The sequence below is a fragment of the Lepidochelys kempii genome, chromosome 2, assembly GCF_965140285.1.
Source record: "Lepidochelys kempii isolate rLepKem1 chromosome 2, rLepKem1.hap1, whole genome shotgun sequence".
Lineage (NCBI taxonomy): Eukaryota > Metazoa > Chordata > Testudines > Cheloniidae > Lepidochelys > Lepidochelys kempii.
This window is the reverse complement of record NC_136381.1, coordinates 29354964-29372596: the sequence shown is the minus strand read 5'-3', so window position 1 is coordinate 29372596 and position 17633 is coordinate 29354964. Positions and strand designations below refer to the sequence as shown.

The following is a 17633-nucleotide window of genomic DNA, read 5'->3' as shown; positions in this document are numbered from 1 at the left end:
CCTTCGATGATTCAAAACTACTGATTCCTTCTGGCCCTCAAAAACTAGAAAAGCTATTCTCTGTTTACCCCAAAATAGGATCCACCTAAGAAGTAAAGAGAATAACAAAACGGTTCATACTGTGTGAGACACTTTCTCTAAGGACCCACAGATCAGCCAAAGTTGGGAGTTCCTCTCCCCAAGAAAGAAACTAAAATGGCTAAATGAGGGTACTGTTAATCACCTAGGCAAGAATCCTTCATAATTTCCATATGGATAAAACCTCTTTCTCCCTCCCAACCTACCTAAAAAGAAATCTAAGTTACCAAGGAAAAGTGACATATTGCCTTCCTATGCAAAGTGGCTCATTGCACATTGAGTGGATTAAAATATGGGTGAGGAAACTGCAAATTAAGCAAATTAGATATGATTGGCTGTAAAATGGAACATCAAACTGGGTAAACTGTTACCCCAAGAAATCCAAGCCACATGATTTCACCCCAAATTATAAACTGTACATTCTTTTCCTTGTAAATCAAATATACCATGGATAATTTTTCACCCCAAATTAGGATCTGCAGAGTTGCTTGCCTTGTGAGTCAGATCTACATCATTCTATAAATAATGACACCCCAATGTTCCACATTCTAATTACAGGTAGTGGGTGAAAGTATTTCCTTTTACCAGTTTTTAAATTGCCACATTTTAATTTCATTGAATGTCCCCTTGTTCTTGTGTTCCGAGAGAGGGAGAACAGAAGCTTCTGTTGATAGATATTGCAACCGCATGCAAAAGCTAAAATAATGGGGAATGATTAGGCCAAATGGCCAAGACTGTAACAGCTCCAGAGAAGTACCACCCCTCAGATGGCTTGCATATCCTGGTTCAAGACAGTCCCAGAGGAGAGGCAAGACACAAAAAAAGGACTAGGAATACAAAGGGCAAGCTTGAACCGAGAGAGTTTCAACAAATGGACTGACCTTTAGTCCAAGGGGGGACCCAAACCTGTTCAGGGGTTAGAAGGGCTTTAACCTGCCAGGTCCCTATAGGGCTGATGGGTCACTTCTGGTACGTTTAGTATGTGTCTAGATCTTTTATTGTTTTATATGTTTTCTCTGTAGGCTTTTGTCTTTTTTAATAAATATGCTCTGCTTTGAAAGAACAGTTTGGGTCACTATTATATCATTGACATTGTCCTTGGAGAGAAACTAAAGAGTAAGGGCTGACCATTTGTCAGATCCGCTTAGAATAATCAAAGTGAAGTGCAAGTGGACTGCAGCCTAAAACGCCCCTGGTCAGAAAGGAGAGGGACTTGGGTCCCTCTCCAGAGAGGTGTGTGCAAGAGACCTGAGCACAGAGAAGACCATGGAGTGGGAGTTAAAGGTGCAGATACCCTGAAAATTGTGACATTCCTGATCTATTTTCTTTATACCTTTCATTACTTTCTCTACTTTTATCATGTCCTCCTGCTTTTTTCTCCATTCTAAGGGAAACAAGGTGAAACTTTTCAATCTGTCTCCATAAGAGTTTTTTATGCCTTTGATCACTGTTGTCTGCCTTCAAAACCCCTCTATCTCAACCACCTTGATCCAGTGTTTAAAGTGTGTGTATATGTGTGTGTGGGGGGGTAAACAGACATGGGAATTTTTTTAAACTCAAGGGGGATTGCTGAGGGACACAGAGATTCTACCACTGCTGCTACCACATACAGCTCCCAAGGCACCACTCCACTCCCCTATGGACTGGCACCACCCATGCATTGGCCTGTCAGCCCATCTTGGAGGGGAGCTGTCATAAATATAAAGGGAAGGGTAAACACCTTTAAATCACTCCTGGCCAGAGGAAAAGCCCTTTCACCTGTAAAGGGTTAAGAAGCTAAGACAACCTTGCTGGCACTTGACCAAAATGACCAATGAGGAGACAATATACTTTCAAAGCTGGAGGGGCGGGGGAAACAAAGGGTTCTCTCTGTCTGTGTGTTGTTTTTGCTGGGACCAGAGCAGGAATGCAGGTCAGAACTCCTGTAAAAAGTCAAAAAGAAAAGGAGTACTTGTGGCACCTTAGAGACGAACACATTTATTTAAGCATAAGCTTTCGTGAGCTACAGCTCACTTCATCAGATGCATTCAGTGGAAAACATAGTGGGGAGATTTATATAGAGAACATGAAACAATCGGTGTTATCATACACACTGTAATGAGAGTGATCACTTAAGGTGAGCTATTACCAGCAGGAGAGCAGGGATTATCACTACACAACCTTTTGTAGTGATAATCAAGGTGGGCCATTTCCAGCAGTTGACAAGAATGTCTGAGGAACAGTGGGAGCTGGGGGAGGAATAAAAATGGGGAAATAGTTTTACTTTGTGTAATGACCCATCCACTCCCAGTCACTATTCAAGCCTAAGTTAATTGTATCCAGTTTGCAAATTAATTCCAATTCAGCAGTCTCTCATTGGAGTCTGTTTTTGAAGTTCTTTTGTTGAAGAATTGCAACTTTTAGGTCTGTAATCGAATGACTAAAGAGATTGAAGTCTTCTCTGACTAGTCTTTGAATGTTATAATTTTTGACATCTGATTTGTGTCCATTTATTCTTTTACGTAGAGACTGTCCAGTTTGACCAATGTACGTGGCAGAGGGGCATTGCTGGCACATGATGGCATATATCACATTGGTAGATGTGCAGGTGAACGAGCCTCTGATAGTGTGGCTGCTGTGATTAGGCCCTATGATGGTGTCCCCTCAATAGATATGTGGACACATTTGGCAACGGGCTTTGTTGCAAGGATAGGTTCCTGGGTTAGTGGTTCTGTTGTGTGGTGTGTGGTTGTGTGGTGAGTATTTGCTTCAGATTGGGGGGATGTCTGTAAGCAAGGACTGGCCTGTCTCCCAAGATCTGTGAGAGTGATGGGTCGTCCTTCAGGATAGGTTGTAGATCCTTGATGATGCGTTGGAGAGGTTTTAGTTGGGGGCTGAAGGTGATGGTTAGTGGCATTCTGTAATTTTCTTTGTTAGGCCTGTCCTGTAGTAGGTGACTTCTGGGTACTCTTCTGGCTCTGTCAATCTGTTCCTTCACTTCACCAGGTGGGTATTGTAGTTGTAAGAATGCTTGATAGAGATCTTGTAGGTGTTTGTCTCTGTCTGAGGTATTGGAGCAAATGCGGTTGTATCGTAGAGCTTGGCTGTAGACAATGGATCATGTGGTGTGGTCTGGATGAAAGCTGGAGGCATGTAGGTAGGAATAGTGGTCAGTAGGTTTCTGGTATAGGGTGGTGTTTATGTGACCATTGCTTATTAGCACCATAGTGTCCAAGAAGTGGATCTCTTGTGTGGACTGGACCAGGCTGAGGTTGATGGTGGGATGGAAATTGTTGAAATCATGGTGGAATTCCTCAAGGGCTTCTTTTCCATAGGTCATCAATGTAGCACAAGTAGAGTAGGAGCGTTAGGGGACGAGAGCTGAGGAAGCGTTGTTCTAAGTCAGCCATAAAAATGTTGGCATGCTGTGGGGCCATGCGGGTACCCACAGCAGAGCCACTGATTGGAAGGTATACATTGTCCCCGAATGTGAACTAGTTATGGGTGAGGACAAAGTTCAGCCACCAGGTTTGCCGTGACATTATCGGGGATACTGTTCCTGAGGGCTTGTAGTTCATCTTTGTGTGGAATATTGGTGTAGAGGGCTTCTACATCCATAGTGGCTAGGATGGTGTTTTCAGGAAGATCACCGATGGATTGTAGTTTCCTCAGGAAGTCAGTGGTGTCTCGAAGGCAGCTGGGAGTGCTGGTAGCGTAGGGCCTGAGGAGGGAGTCTATATAGCCAGACAATCCTGCTGTCAGGGTGCCAGTGCCTGAGATGATGGGGTGTCCAGGATTTCCAGGTTTATGGATCTTGGGTAGCAGATAGAATATCCCAGGTTGGGGTTCCAGGGGTGTGTCTGTGCGGATTTGTTCTTGTGCTTTTTCAGGGAGTTTCTTGAGCAAATGCTGTAGTTTCTTTTGGTAACCCTCAGTGGGATCAGAGGGTAATGGCTTGTAGAAAGTGGTGTTGGAGAGCTGCCAAGCAGCCTTTTGTTCATATTCCAACCTATTCATGATGCTGACAGCACCTCCTTTGTCAGCCTTTTTGATTATGATGTCAGAGTTGTTTCTGAGGCTGTGGATGGCATTGTTTTCTGCACGGCTGAGGTTATGGGGTAAGTGATGCTGCTTTTCCACAATTTCAGCCCGTGCACGTTGGCAGAAGCACTCTATGTAGAAGTCCAGTCTGTTGTTTCAACCTTCAGGAAGAGTGCACCCAGAATCCTTCTTTTTGTAGTCTTGGTAGGAAGGTCTCTGTGGGTTAGTATGTTGTTCAGAGGTGTGTTGGAAATATGCCTTGAGTCGGAGATGTCGAAAATAGGATTCTAGGTCACCACAGAACTGTATCATGTTCGTGGGGGTAGAGGGGCAGAAGGAGAGGCCCCAAGATAGGAGAGATTCTTCTGCTGGGCTAAGAGTATAGTTGGATAGATTAACAATATTGCTGGGTGGGTTAAGGAAACCACTGTTGTGGCCCCTTGTGGCATGTAGTAGTTTAGATAGTTTAGTGTCCTTTTTCTTTTGTAGAGAAGCACACAAAGTGTGTGTTGTAAATGGCTTGTCTAGTTTTTGTAAAGTCCAGCCAAGAGGAAGTTTGTGTGGAAGGTTTTTTTTTTTATGAAAGTGTCCAGTTTTGAGAGCTCATTCTTAATCTTTCCCTGTTTGCTCTAGAAGATGTTGATCAGGTGGTTCCGCAGTTTCTTTGAGCGCGTGTGGCACAAGCTGTCAGCATAGTCGGTGTGGTATGTAGATTGTAATGGATTTTTTACCTTCAGTCCTTTTGGTATGATGTCCATCTGTTTGCATTTGGAAAGAAAGATGATGTCTGTCTGTATCTGTATGAGTTTTTTCATGAAGTTGATAGATTTCCACTCCGTACGGCTAAATTCAGTGCCTTGCATAATGACAGGTTTCAGAGTAGCAGCCGTGTTAGTCTGTATTCGTAAAAAGAAAAGCAGTACTTGTGGCACCTTAGAGACTAACAAATTTATTTAAGCATAAAAAGTCAGTAAGCAATCTAGTTAGATATGCGTTAGATTCTATTTTGATTAAATGGCTTATAAAATAAGTTGTGCTGAATGGAATGTATATTCCTGTTTTTGTGTCTTTTTGTAACTTAAGGTTTAGCCTAGAGAAATTCTCTATGTTTTGAATCTGATTACCCTGTAAGGTATTTACCATCCTGATTTTACAGAGGTGATTCTTTTACTTTTTCTTTAATTAAAATTCTTCTTTGAAGAACCTGATTGCTTTTTCCTTGTTCTTAAGATCCAAGGGTTTGGGTCTGTGTTCACCTATGCAAATTGGTGAAGATTTTTATCAAGCCTTCCCCAGGAAAGGGGGTGTAGGGCTTGGGGGGATTTTGGGGGAAAGACATTTCCAAGTGGGCTCTTTCCCTGTTATATTTGTTAGATGCTTGAAGGTGGCAGCAATAAAGCCCAGGGACAAAAGGTAAAATAGTTTGTACTTTGTGGAAGTTTTAACCTAAGCTGGTAAAAAAAAAAAGCTTAGGGTTTTTTTCAGGCAGGTCCCCACATCTGTACCCTAGAGTTCAGAGTGGGGAAGGAACCACAGGACAGGAGCAAAGTTGAGCTTGGGGAGCAGCTGATGTAGCAGCTCTGGAGGGACCTGGCCAGGTGCAGTTTAGAAGTCTGGGAGTGGCCAAAAGAAGCCACAGGGGGCATGGAACCAGCCACCCAGCACTTTATAGCCACAGGCTCAGAGCCAGGCTAGCAGTGAGGGAAGAAGTGAGGAGGAAAGGGGATGGGACAGCAGAGGCTGCACCCCTGAAATGGGCCCCAAGATCTTTTTTCACCCCAGAAGAGACCCCAAGCCATCACTTCACCCAACCTCAAGAAATACCTTTACCCCATTGTCACTTCCCTCTTAATCTCCCCAAGAGAAATCCCCAATCTATTGTAATTTCATCCCTAATTCCTGAGGGAGACCCCTGACCATTTTCACCCCTTACACCTTTTCCCAGATAGATCCCAAATCTCACTGAATGTGACTGCACCCTCAGCCCATAACCCCAGAGAGACCCCAAAACACCAGAGACCCTAAACCCCAGAGAGACCCCAACCCCACTGAATCTCACTTCCTATACCCAGAGAAAACCCTCAATCAAACTTAATTTCACTGCACCCCAGTAGGATCTCTATGTCCAGAGACCCCCAAATCCCAGAGAGACCCCAACCCACTGAATCTCTACACCCCTCAGCCCTCAAATCCAAGAAGGAGATCCTGAAACCCAGCAAATCTCACTGAACCACCAGCCCCCTCTCCTCAGAGACTCCAATCCTAGTGAATTTCACTGCACCTTCAGCCCTCTATCTCCAGAAAGAGCCCAACCGCACTGAAACTCATTGAACCCCACAGATGTCCTATTCCCAAACTCACAGGAAGTATTTTGTTTCAATAATTTGTATGATGCATGTTGTCTAATTTGTATGATGCATTTAACACAACAATAAATACATATAAACAGCATAATGAACTAAGTTTTAATGCAATTATGTGATATATGTATAAAAGAAATGGTGAATTGTCTGTATCAAGTGCATGAAAATCTTACTTGGCTGGGGTTATGACAGACCCCCCTCCCCCTTTTTCTGATCACTTTAAGTACTGCCTTGACCTCAACTTTTAAAAAGAGGGATGCATTCAAAACTAATCTTGTCCCAAATCATTTGAAGCTTTATGCAATAATAGATTAAAATCCACAACATCATTTGCATCCAGAAATTAAGAGGAAGCCATGTAAAGGTTAGAGTACTACTGGATTTTGACAATTATGTTAAAAGCTACATATCTAAGGTATTTCACACCCACATCATAGTACTTTGGTGTTATCATGCAGCATATCTAAAATCAGGGGATAAAACTGTATTAAAAAATTTCCCCTCTCTCCTAAAACAGGGGATATTTCCTTGTATTGGAGTACTTATTACTACATTAAGGCAACCTAGCCCTTCATGACCCTTTGTTGTTGAGGGTCTTGGAACAACTGTAGCAAACAGTAAAATCCCCATTCAAAGCAATATTCCATAATCTGGTTATTTAAATACACACACAAAACATACAAGTTGTGACATGATGAACCACAAATCTCATTGAAAAAAATACTTGCAAAACTATTTTATAAAATCATACCTGTTTGAAATTCATTATACACATGCTAATTTATCATGTTCCAGTTTTTTATTTACAAGAAAAGCATACCCTATTACATCCATTTTCTGGTAGCTCTCCTAGTTTATTCAAATATTAATAATCAAAATAATTATATTAATTGACATATAGAACTGGGAAGAAACCTTTAAGAATCACTAAATTCAATTTGGTCTAATTTACACAATACAAATATAAATCTTCATGGGATCTGGGAAAAAATCCATTGTTTATTGTTAAAAAAAATCTCGCATCTAGTAAGAACTAAAAAAGACTAAACAAACTGGTACAAATTACAACTTTTCACTCGATATACAGTATTGAGTCTCAAGCACAGATAATTAATCAATCAGTTAGTTAAAGATGCTTGAACAGGGACTTTGAACATACTGTAAATTTGAATTGCATCCAGCAGATGTAGTAATTCATCTTTCTCTTCTTTATTAGGCACAATGCACTGTAAAAGCATGATCAACTCTGAAAGCAAACATTCTAAACTACACATACATATGTAGATAAATATTTGATGTTCCATGGAGTTTGTTTTTTAAGTCAGTCACTAAAGCTGATATATATTTGCGTACCCAGAAATAAATAATTGATATTTCAAATGTAAGAAGTTAGTTGTGGTAGTATGGGACATGCAAATTCTGAGCTAAAAGAGGAAGCTAGATATGCCAATAACCACAAGTTTTTTCATCTCACTGTTTTCTATGAAAGTGTAGGAGGTTTACAACATAAGGGTGAACTTCTCCTCTGGGCAGAGGTTAGCCTAAAACCAATGTATCATGTAATCCCGATTTAGTTTACGTGGGATTTAAGCACTGTATATGTGTGGTGCTGGCCCTCTACACACAGATGAAATCGAAGCTACTTCTGCTATAGTGTATGCTTCTTTATATTTGGAAACACATGCTCTACTATCTCCTGAATCTATTATATGAATAGCGGAACCTAGCTAATCTGAATTCAGTGAGGGACATGCAATGATTTTATACCAAAAGAAGGACAGGAGACATTTTGCATGGGTTCAATCAGGCTGCAACTTTATTATTAGATGGGACTACCTGGCAGATAAAAGTATACAGTGCAGGTAAAACCTATTTATTCCACAATTACTCGGGGGGGGGCTTTCACAAGCTCCCCCTCTTTTTCTATCCAGGTCCCTCCAGCAAATCCAAAGGTGTGCTATAATAATGGGGGGTTGGCTCCCTGCCGTATCAATCATAGGAGTCCCCAACCCCCTCCCCCAATTAATTCCTTTAACGAACACCTCTTTCTAAGTCCTTTTCCAAACCATTTATCTGGTCACTGTATACCTTTCCTATGGAGTACCTGCACTGGACATCTGCCCCACACTTACATAATGAGCTACCACCCATCATGCCATGCATGAACAGAGCCTACTGTGGGGAAGGCGAAAAACCCCCCAACTGCACCCAAACCAATATGGTGGCAAGGGAAAAATTCCTTCCCAGTCCCACTCAACAAAGAGGCTGTTAGCATAATGCCCACAGCAGGTCTTGACCAGACCTGATATTTTACCACCTAAAGGGGAGGGAGGGTGGGTGCTGCCTCAGCCTGCTCCGTGTAAAAGGGAGGGTTAAGGCACAGCCCCTTTTAAGCCCTTCATTCCCAGGGGATGAGTCAGTGCCCACGCTGATTCATTTACAGCAGTTTTCATCTATCCCACACCCCAAAGCCAGAAAGCAATTCCCTTCATTTGGCCAGCCAGACAACCCCCTCCTGCTTAAAAGTGCAGTGCAGTCATTGGCTAAATGGAGAGAGTGGCTGGTATGTGCTGAAGATTTAAGTGCCTAAGAACCCAGGCCTGGAGGCACTCCCTGCACATAACTTCCATTAAATATAATCAGAATTCCTCCTGTGGAACAGATTGATAGGTGAGCTGTGTGTTTATATGTACAGATGTCAAACAAAAGACAAATGTGAAGTTAAAGAAAGGTTACTGATATGACCCTGTTTTGGACAACAAGAGTTGAGAAGAAGTGACATTCAAGGATTCCAGGTTCCACTGTGATAGTCATCATGCCCTAAAAATAGTTTCTTAATTTTCACTATACTCAAATAAATATATGCCTTGGGATAGTCCTTTATTTTAATTCTGTACTGAGATGTATCACAAGTAGAGCTTGTGAAAAATTTTCCATCAAAAGGTTTTCTTATGGAAAATGACTTTTTTCCCTCAAAACATGAACTTTTCTTTTCTCAAAAGCAAAAACAAACAAACAAAACCTTAGTTTTTCATTAAAAGCTGTGCCTTGTTCTGATGCTTTTATCTAAAACATTATGGAAATGGTCACTGAACTTTTTCATTTACTGAAATTGAAAAATGTTGATAACTATTTTGAAAACATTTTTTATAAACATTTTGAAAAAATATTTTTTAAATTCTCAAAAAAATTAAAAATGAAAAATGGTCAGATTTGAACACTTTGAAATGAAAATAACTGATTTTTTTTTTTAATTTTCCCACCAGCTCTCTTTTTGGATTACAAGACCTTGATGTGGAAGGGACAGAGATTTTCCACCAAAGCAACCGATACAATAACAGAAACGTAGTTCTGAGAATGAAAAAGAACATGAGCTAATTAGAGTTGGTTATGAATTTTCTGTTGAAATGTTGACACACTCTCTGCCCTCCAAAACACAGTCTCTCCCCCCACATTCACAGAACACACTCCCTATCACACTCCGCCTCTCTCCCCCCATTTGAAAAGCATGCTGCAGCCACTTGCACACTGGGATAGCTACCACAATGCACTGCTCTTCGTGGCGTTGCAAGAGCTGCTAATGTGGCCACACCAGTGTGCTTGCAGCTGACAGTGTAAACACACAGAAGCGTTTTCCCTGCTGCGGTCTCCGAAGGCTTGTTTAACTCCCAGCGCTCTATATCGGCAAATGTAGCCAAGCCCTCAGTCTCTGCTCAAGGAACATTCCCAGTGATTTAAATAAGAGACTTGTCCAGCTAAAGACTTCCAGATTTTACCCATAGTCTTTATAAAAAGACGAGTGGCAGGTTTACCCTTGTAAACATGGCATTGACATTGCTATATTAACAATTTCTTGCAAATATTCAACTCAACTCACAAACTACATTATACTATCATAGATTCGTAAGAGGTCAAAATGGTTGCATCAGAAGCTCTTTAATGACCTGAAAATCAAAAAGGAATCTACAAAAAGTGGAAATATGGACAAATAGCTAAGGATGAATACAAAAGAATTGCACGTAGGGTCAAAATCACTTAAGGCACAGAATGAGTTACACCTAGCAAGGGACATAAAAGGCAATAAGAAAATGCTCTTATAAACACATTAAAGCAAGAGAAAGACAAAGGAAAGCGTTGATCACTACTTAGTGTGAAGAAGAGCTAATAACAGACAACATTAAAAAGATTAAGGTATTTAATGTCTATTTTGTCTCCATCTTCCCCCAAAAAGTTAATAGTGACTGGAATCTTTACACAATTAATATTAACTGTTATTAATTACTACAGGAGGAAGAAATACAAGCCAAAATATGGGAAGAACATGTTTAAGAATATTTAGATAAATTATTGGTATTCAGGTCAGCAGGGCCTGACAAAATTCACCCAAGAGTACTTAAGGAACAACTGAAGTAACCTTGGAACCATTATGTTTGAGAACTCATAGAGGGCAGATGAGGTCCTGGAGGATAGGAGAAGAGCAAATATGGTATCTATCTTTATAAAGGGGAACAAAGAAGACACAGGGAATTATAGACCAGTCATGCTAACTTAGATACTTGGAAAGATACTGAAACAAATAATTAAACAATCAGTCAAATTGGGAGGATGAGTGAGGGAGATTCCAGATGGGTCTGTCCTGGGTCCAGTACTATACAATATTTCCATTAATGACTGGACAATGGAATGGAGAGTATTCTTATAAAATTTGTAGAAGGAGGGGTTGCAAGCAGTTTGGAGGACAGGAATAGAATTCAAAAGGACCTTGATTAATTGGAGACTTGGTCTGAAATCAACAAGATGAATTATAAAGATAAGTGCAAAATACTACAGTTAGGAAGGAAAAAATCAAATGCACAAATACAAAATGGGGACTAACTGGCTAGAATTGTTGAAAAGGATCTGGATACGAGCAAAGGCTAATATCATTTTTTGTTGCATTAACAGGCGCATCGTATGCAAGACACAGAAAATAACTGTTCTGTTCAAATAGATGCTGGTGAGGAATCAGCTGGAGTACTGTGTCCAATATTGCGTACCGCACTTTAAGACAGATGTGCACAAATTGGAGAGAGTCCAGAAGAGAGCAACAAAAAATGATATAAATTGAGAAAACCTGTCCTTTGAGGAAAGATTAGAAAAACTGGCCACATTTAGTTCTGAGAAAAGAAGACTGAAGGGTAGGATTTGCAAAGACTCTTCAAATATGTTTAGTACTGTTGTAAAGAGGACAATGATCAATTATTCTCCATGTCCACTGAAGGTAGAACAAGAAGTAATAGGCTTAATCTGCAGCAATAGAGATTTATGTTGGATATTAGGAAAAGCTGTCAAGTAGAAGATAAGTTAAGTGCTGGAATAGGCTTCAAAGGGAGGTTGTAGAAATTTCATCCTTGGAGACTTTATAAAGAACAGGTTATATAAACTCCTGTCAGGGATTATCTAGGTATACTTGGTCCTGCCTCAGCATGGGGGGATAAACTAGATGACCGCTCAAGTTCCCTTCCAGCTCTACATTTCTATGATTTATTTCTATGATTTATGACCATGGCCACTGACATTAATGGGAGCTGTGATATAGCATGGCCAGAGGCCAGCAGGAGAGTGTTATTCCCTGTAGAGGGAAGAAAGTTTGAGCACCTGAAGCCAATTAAAGCCCCTGAAGCCAATTAGAGCACCTGAAGCCAGTCACCTGATAACCCCCCCCCCCAGCTTCAATCAGAGAAGGAAAGGAGTTGAAGCAGAGTGGATTGGTGTTAGAGCAGAGAGCAGTTTGGACGGAAGCAGAGGAGAGTTTAAAGAAGTGCTGCAGTGGGCTAAGAAAACTAAGACCCTAGGTAAAGGGACACCTGGTTTGTGCAGAGGGCCGGCAGGACAGGGAAGTAGTCCAGGGAAAGGAACCGCTAGTTCAAGCGGTTTACTGCTATTCCTAGGCCCCTGGGCTGGGACCCGGAGTAGAGGGCGGGCACAGGTCCCTTTTCCACTCCCCTCCTCTAGGACACTAGTGGGGCAGTTAATACCCCAGTTCAGGGGTGAGAAATGGTGCCCTGAACCCTCCCCAAGAAGACAAAGCGTGAGGCCCATCACAGCAGTGCTGGCAATTTGCCACAGAGCTGTTGGCGATAGTATTGAAAATTAGATCCCTTATTTATGTGCCTAAATATGGAGTTAGCAGCCTGGTTTTAAGCTTCCACTTTACAAGAAATTCTTGCTGCATATCTTTATTATTCATCCCACATCTTACATATGACACTCCTGTTAATGCAGCTCAGAATATTTATAGGATCCTTAAAAGGGAGACACTCTCAATATTAGCTATATCATTTCTTGTGTCCTCACTCCCTGGAAATCTCTATATAAAATATCCTGGGATAAAACATTTTGTTCTGAGTTCAAAAGTATTTATCTGGTTTTTTTACGTCACTTTGGAAATGCAACAGTGAAACCTGGTATATTTGGATCTTCCAAAGGAGGAATAATTCACATGCAATGTATTGAAATGCTGCACTGACAGGAAGAATGCTTCTATACTGAAGTCTTGTTTCTGATTTCAAAAGCTGAATGAAAGTGTTTGCATGTGTTGGATAGTGTGAGTTCTCAAGTGTCCTAAACTCAGGAAGAGAAGATGTTTGTGGTGTTAGAAAGGTTTGACTACAACATAGCTTTTTTGTTCTGCTACATAAAACATAGTTAGGCCAACTTTTGCAACTGATTTTGGAACACTGTTTTTCTGAACGTGCCGCCCACAATTGTTGCAGAACACTCTTCCCACTTTCTGTTTTGTTCTTACTTGCCTGTTTTCTCATTGGACCTTATCTCTTACCGCTTTGAGCACAACAATAATTACCTTATGACAGATTTCTACACTAGCAGAAGTGATCAAAAGTGTGACTGTGCTGGCATATTATTGTCCTCTAAGAAGCTTATTAAGGCATATTTGCTTATAGCACATGTGCTTGGAGAGCCTGAGAAACAAGCCACAAGCCCTTGCACATGCATGGTCATTAGGCAGCTATCTTTCCACTTGCAATTTTAAACATTTTTTTGCTAATGCAGAGATCCAAATGTAAAATCCAGTAATGAGGTACCTCATACAGATTTGTGGAACTGTCTAGGGGTCTTGGGGTCCATAAACCAATCAATGGAATTCACTCATCCATAGATATATGGCTTTTTTCACTTGTGACAGTTTTGATGAGTAATTTTTCATTTAATAAGTAATCCAACCAGAATTTAATATGAGTTATGAATGCAATTTAGATTTACTTTCCATTTTATATTACCATGTTAAAATTGCTTTCACTGATCATGACAGGGGAGTGCAGCAGTTTGTGTCGGTAGGATGCCTCGCAGTAAAGTGAAAGGCATGTCAGGCTGCCTTTCACCTCACTGAAGCATGCCACCTAGATTGTGACACGTCACAGTCAACATGCCAGCTTGTGAAACATCTTCCACTTCAGTGAAAGGCTTGCCACAGTCACAAGCAGTTGCCCCTGTTGCATTCCATATTGCTCAGGTATTTAGTATTGATAGGATGTAAGCAATGACGAGCTGCATACAACCTATCAATACTAATATCTCTCAACTCTAATATACCCAACCAACAGGAAATGCAACAGGGGCAACATTTGTCATTGCAATAGTCACAAGTGGGATATGACAAATAAGGACATTTATATACACCTAGACTTCATTTCCTGCTCAGATATATCGGCTAAGTTGTTTGGATTCAGTGCAATTCTCTCCCCATATTGCACCCACAATGTTAGAGTTGCTTCTTTAGTCTGATCTGTCCAATAAGGAAATAGAAAAGAATCCTGCTCAAGTTTCTAATAGATAATATATGGTGGTATAAACTGTCCTGTTCTTAAAGCATCTGAGTTGCATCACATCACAACTTGCTCCTCACCATATTAAATGTAATTGGGTTGTGCTGTGTTTGAGATTACTACTTTTTGTAACTCCCCCAAAGCTTAGTTACACACTGTAGAGTCTACTCTCTTTCCCACAACACAAGTGTGTAACTCAGCCTTCACTCCTTTACATTTGACCAAGGAATCCGGGAGGTGTGAGGAAATGAGGTCATCTCTTTGACACCATAGTAATGACCTTTTGCTAGGCATTTTAACTCCACCTAGGTGGGTGTCAGTGGCACATCAAGTAAATGGACCCTTATCAAACACTTTTTTTAAAAAAAAAGTGTAGTAGATACTTAAAGTATCTACCATATGAGAAATACAGACTTCTAAAAAATACTGAACAAGAAATGATTAAATGATACCCACGAATACATCAAGTTTTCTCATTTCTATAGTAATCTAACAAGCACTAAAATAAAAAAGAAAGAAATAGGAGAAGAGAAAGAAAGGCCTTAAATACAGATACAAATATTTTATCTGCCAACAATTCCTCAATGAACGATAGCAGCCCCAAACCTCCAGATCGGAACTTTCTCTGGGTAAATGCATCTTAGAAAGAACCCAGCATTCTTGGAATGTTTATATTTCCGTGACTACTGCTTAGATGCCAGGTAAATGTTCCAAAATTCCAGGTTTGGAACCCATCTGTAAGAGGTAGGGGACGTAAAGGATCTACATGCTCATGCTTGTTTTTTGTTTGTTAAACAAGAGTCTAACCCAAAGGTCTCACAATTGGCTAACATACACTGTAATTGTTTCTACTTGATTTGAAAGTGTGGGCCATAATAGTATAATATACTACCAACATGAGGTTCCAAGGCCAGATGGCTTCATTTGGGGGTGGGTGGGTGGGGGGAATTAAGAATGGAATTCAAGTGTGGATTTTAATTCTGTCCAAATATTTATTTTTCTCTTTTCAATATTGTAGAATAATTGAGCAATCTAAAGGGATAAACAAAGGAAACATAAAAGCACATTACAGTATTCATACCTACAGCATACAAGGGCAATTTTCTCCTTATATGAGTTCCCAAGCAATATTGTTTTGATATTTTAGCTATGACTTTTGTTGTTTCTGTATAACAATTTTCAAAACAAGTTGTCACATTCAGCATGGCAATTGCAAAATAAGATCCCAGACCTGCAATCGGATCCTCATGGATGGATTTTCTACCCATTTTGTCCCTTTGATTTCAAAAAAACACCCTTATGGAACTGATTGCAGGATCAGAGCCTATGCTCCTATAATCCCTATATTTGTTTACAGAACATGTGTATAATAGACTGGCTCTGAATCTAAACTTTCCCATAATTTGAGTGTGCTTGGTGTCTGGGTTTGATAGAGGCATCACTCTAGTATATAATTTTGATGCCTGCAGAACTTGTCAGTCAGAACAGAATGTCTTGTTCTAGTACATATGCATGTACATAAGTGTGTGAGAGAGTGAAGCAGAAAGAAAATATAAGTTTAAGACAAAATAAGATTATCTTAAGTGCAACAAATATGATTTATTGTATTTGTTTGTGTGTTTTTAATTCCTGCTTTTCTATTTAGAACTATTACATTATTCTCCTAACCATAGTTACCTCACTGATGCACTCTACTGTTCAATTAAGATAATACAGCTCATTTTATTGCATAAAGCCTAACCTATTTTCCAGTGAATGGCAGTATTTTCTCTCTTCATTATACAAAATGCATTTTCTCACAAAAGCAGGCAGAGCAAGCTAATTAACTGAGACAAATATACTTCATTATTTTACTGGTGCATTTTGAAACATGCTTGATCAGAGAGGTTTAAGAGTAGGATTTTGTAGCTGATATTTTATTTTGATAAATATGAATATTGTATTTTCATTCTGTGCAAGAAATATGTAAATCCCATCTATTTATAGAGTCAAAGCAATACTATATGTTCTACATTAGAATGTCAATTGCAGCATAAAATACTTTTGATCATCGTCGCATTAGTGAGGGGAAGACTTTATTTTCAACACAAGACAGCAAAAATTGGACTAGTGAGACACCAGGACATGTGTAGAAGCTGTGATTTCAGCTTTTTTAGAAACAACTACAGTATTCAAATATCATTGTCATTTCTTGCTGGCATGCCCTTTTTAAAGTGCAACAATTATTAGAACAGCAAGTGTTCCAGGATTTGGAACAATACCCACTCTCTTCAAAAAGTCATTTTGCATATTGGTTTAAACAATTTGAGGACTCCTAATACTAATAAAACACTGAGCATAAGTAAAATAATAGAAACAGGAGACGCTTAAGTGTCTGTACACAAATAAACGAAAAAAAAAAAAGACTATGAGAAGATCACTCTACTTTCCATATTTAAGAAGCTATTTCAGCACCCATTTATGTCAATGGAAAGACTACCATAAACTTCACTGGAGCTAGATCAGACCCTAAATACTTCCATTAAACTAACTTCTGCTGTGGTGCCTTTATGAAACTGCAAATAGATAATGGATGGAGTTTGCTGATATATATTTATTTCTTCGTCATTATCTTGGGTGGGGCTTGGATTGCTGCCACAATACAAATAAATGAATAAATAACAAAAAATAATGAAATTACAGGAACTACACATAGGTTTATTCAGAAAGGAAACATGAGATGCTATGAACTAAAGTTAAATGGAGATAAATATTACAAAAACTGGAAAGAGAAGGAAGAACCATCTATAAAAAGGAAGATTAGAAAGTAACTGACTGAAGATACAGAAGACTCAGGTGAAATAAAATCAAAATTTCGAATTAATATCCATTGCTGCCTGGTTGTTCATTCGTTCATAGTCCTTTCTGTGATGCTTTTCACTGTTAATCATAACACAATAATACATATTGCTGCACTCACCCCCAAAGAAGTAAATATACTTAATTCCATTACAGATGAGAAAACTGAGGCAAAAAGGGGTCTATAACTAGTGTAAAGTCCCATTTGAGGTCTATAGCAGAACTAGGAATGGAACATTGATGTTGTGATTCCCAGTCTTGTGTCTTAACCACAAGAACATCTTCCTCCCTCCATTGGCTTTGTAGAGTGGCATCATGCTACGCCATAGTCAGGTTGATGGAGTGACCTACCTCCCTTTTCAATGGATTGCTTGGAGTCATGTGCTATTGTCACTGACTCATTCAAATTCTGATTGGAGCATAACTAGGCACGGGTCAGATAAAGGTTGCAGGTAGAAAGAAAGGAGATGCTACACTGATAGCCAGAAGATTCAACCTCACCTAACAG

General features: G+C 39.9%; 1 protein-coding gene across 2 annotated transcripts in view; it reads right to left on the bottom strand.

The window, feature by feature from the left end:
- The window catches only part of CSMD3 (CUB and Sushi multiple domains 3), a 1215628-nt gene that overhangs the window by 935766 nt on the left and 262229 nt on the right, over positions 1 to 17633 (bottom strand). The gene's annotated exons all lie outside the window — the stretch shown is intronic.